Genomic DNA, 2827 nt, shown 5'->3' on the forward strand with positions numbered 1-2827 from the left:
CGAAGACCAGCTGCGCCCAGGTACTAAGTGCTTCGTACTCCAGGGGCCTCCGCTTCGGTGTCCATCACTAGCTTTGAACACTCAGGAGGGAAAGCGCCAGGTCGGTCCTGTTCACTGGCTCCTGGCGCATCCACAGTGCCTGGCACCAGTGAGGTCGGTACATACGCGTCAGAACAAGAGAAAGACAACCAGAGAGAGGGTTCACTCGCTCTGCGGGGCCGCGGGAGCGCGTAGCCTGAGAGGTGTGAGCCCCATCCGCCACACACAACATGGCGGCGCCATACACCTGCGTCCCGCTTCCGCTTCCGCTGCCGAGACACGTCACTTCCTCCCCGGTTGCCCTGGAGCCCTGTGGAAGCTAAGAATGCGAGGAGTCTCTGCTCCTTTCCCCTTCCAGATTTTTGCTTCAGCTGCGGCGCAGTCTGACCGAGCAGCTTCGAGGGTCTTCCGCCAGCGGCTTGTTGGTGAGAGGGGGACCGCAGGGACGGCCTTGTGGGTGCGGGAGGGTTGTCTGGGGGGCGAGGAGGGACGGAGCCGGGGAGGTGGCTGGGAGGCAGGTCAAGAAAGTGTATGTGGCAAACCTATCCCCGAACCCTTTATTATTGGAAGTGGCAGATGCAATACAGGGGCAGAGACGATGCTTAGCAGCTAAGACTTCATCGCGGTAAAATGTGTGTGTGTGTGTGGTGGGGGGGGGGGGGGGGGCTCAACGGCCTGGAAACCGTTTTCTTCTCCTTTAAGGCTTATTTATTAAATGGGCCCAGCCACCAGCTACACCTGCTGTGTGGTAACCTGTCCTCCTGTTTCCGAGGTCATGTCCAGCATGGGAAGGATACTTAATTGGTCTTCATCGGTGGCAGGCACCATTCTTCACACTTCTCACCCTTTATTGAAATGGCAGTGAAAACCCACCTGCGGAAAGCACTGTTAAGGGACCGAAAAGGTTACAGGAGACCAGAGCTATTGACTTTTATTATTTTAAAAAAAATTTTTTTTAACATTTATTTATTTTTGAGACAGAGAGCCAGAGCATGAGCGGGGGAGGAGCAGAGAGAGAGGGAGACATAGAATTTGAAGCAGGCTCCAGGCTCTGAGCTGTCAGCGCAGAGCCCGATGCGGAGCTCGAACTCACCAACGGGGAGATCATGACCTGAGCCAAAATCGGACGCTCAACCGACTGAGCCACCCAGGCGCCCCTGACTTTTAAAATGAAGATCTCTTTGGGGCGCCTGGGTGGCTCAGTCGGTTAAGCGTCCGACTTCGGCTCAGGTCATGATCTCACAGTTCCTGAGTTCCAGCCCAGGGTCGGACTCTGTGCGGACAGCTCAGAGCCTGGAGCCTGCTTCGGATTCTGTGCCTCCCTCTCTTTCTGCCCCTTGTCCGCTCACACTCTGTCTCTCTCTGTTTCTCAAAAATAAATAAACATTGAAAAAAATTAAAATAAAATAAAATGAAGATCTCTTTTACTTGAAGAAACTGAAGGATCTTGGCGTCCTAGGATGTGCTGTGAGATGGAAAACAGTAGAATTTTTGCCAGGGACTGGAAGAAAGATGGTCACCAAATAAGTATTCCCTGACTTGCAGACCGAGTGAGCACAGTCAGGATCTTCAGCAGCCGCCTTGGCATTGGAACAGGCTGTGCAGTTCGCCACTCTTCAACCCAGTCCTCACCTCTCCGCGTTCAGTTTTGCTTAGTTGCTTAGGCGGTTTCTGGCCTGATCGGTTTTGGGTTTTGTTTTTGGCAGGTGCAGTGGAATCCCCCAGGGAGCTGAGCAGTTCGTGGAATCTTCTTACCGGTACAGCTTTCACCGTTGCTTGTGTTACAGTGTGAGGTAAAGGTGAGAAGACATTTCTCGAGCGCGCTGCTTACCTGCAACTTGACTCCCGAAGGTCAAGAGAGGCAGGTTTGCCCAGTTGTTGTGCGCAGCATAGGGAGGACGTTTCATCTGACAACAGGAATGTAGCTTTTATGCTAATAAAATGCTTTTAAAATTAGGGCGTGGTTTTTAGTAATTAGCATAGAATTTTAGTGACCCGTTGGTTCATAACCAACAGGCTACTTAGGTACCCCCCTGAGTCATTTATCTAAATGGATGTTCTGCTAAATTGTATTTGTGGGCATTGATCAGAGCTAATGGGAGAAAGAGATTAAGATGAAAATCATGGGATTAAATTTTCAATTAGTTGGCCCCCCGAACAGTTGTTTGGGGCGACACAGTGGCTGATTGGCGACGTGTGCCCACCCAGGAAGGATGTGGCCCTACACCCAACCTTCTGAACGTAGGAGTGTTTTACAAAAGACTGAATATTTTGTTCAGTTATCTTCCTCTTTATTCCTGCTTAGCAAGGAATTGAAAAGGAAGGCCATGTGTGGGATCTCACAGTCCTTTGTCCGGTGATAGATAGATAGATAGATAGATATGTGTGTATATATATATGTATATATATATACACACATATACACACACACACACACATATATATATATATATATATACACACACACATATATATATAAAGTATGGGATGAGGGCTTCAGTCAGCTCATTAATAAATATCTCAAACTTCTGCCAAGTTTGGGCCGGCCTTCGGGCCTTTGCACTAGTCATTCCCTTCGCCTGGAACCCTCAGGTGTTTGCAGGGCCGGATCGTCCTTGTCTAGATCCAAGCTTAAAAGTTACCTCCTCAGGAAGGTCCTGCCTTCACCGCCCGGACAACGGTAACCTCCCATCACTCCCGTTCACGCCATCCTGATTTGCTTTCATCACAACACTCCTCATTATTGCTGTTTTCTTGTATCTTTGTTTGCTGATTGTCTCCCTCTACT

At 49.8% G+C, this 2827-nt stretch overlaps 1 long non-coding RNA gene across 1 annotated transcript; it reads left to right on the top strand.

The window, feature by feature from the left end:
• Positions 1-222: 222 nt before the first annotated feature.
• Positions 223-1995, top strand: LOC122199970. Its single transcript, XR_006193681.1, has 2 exons — positions 223-464; positions 1746-1995. It is a non-coding gene; the product is annotated as an uncharacterized LOC122199970 (long non-coding RNA).
• Positions 1996-2827: the final 832 nt, after the last annotated feature.

This window comes from Panthera leo, chromosome D1 (genome assembly GCF_018350215.1).
Source record: "Panthera leo isolate Ple1 chromosome D1, P.leo_Ple1_pat1.1, whole genome shotgun sequence".
In the NCBI taxonomy this organism is placed as follows: Eukaryota; Metazoa; Chordata; class Mammalia; order Carnivora; family Felidae; genus Panthera; species Panthera leo.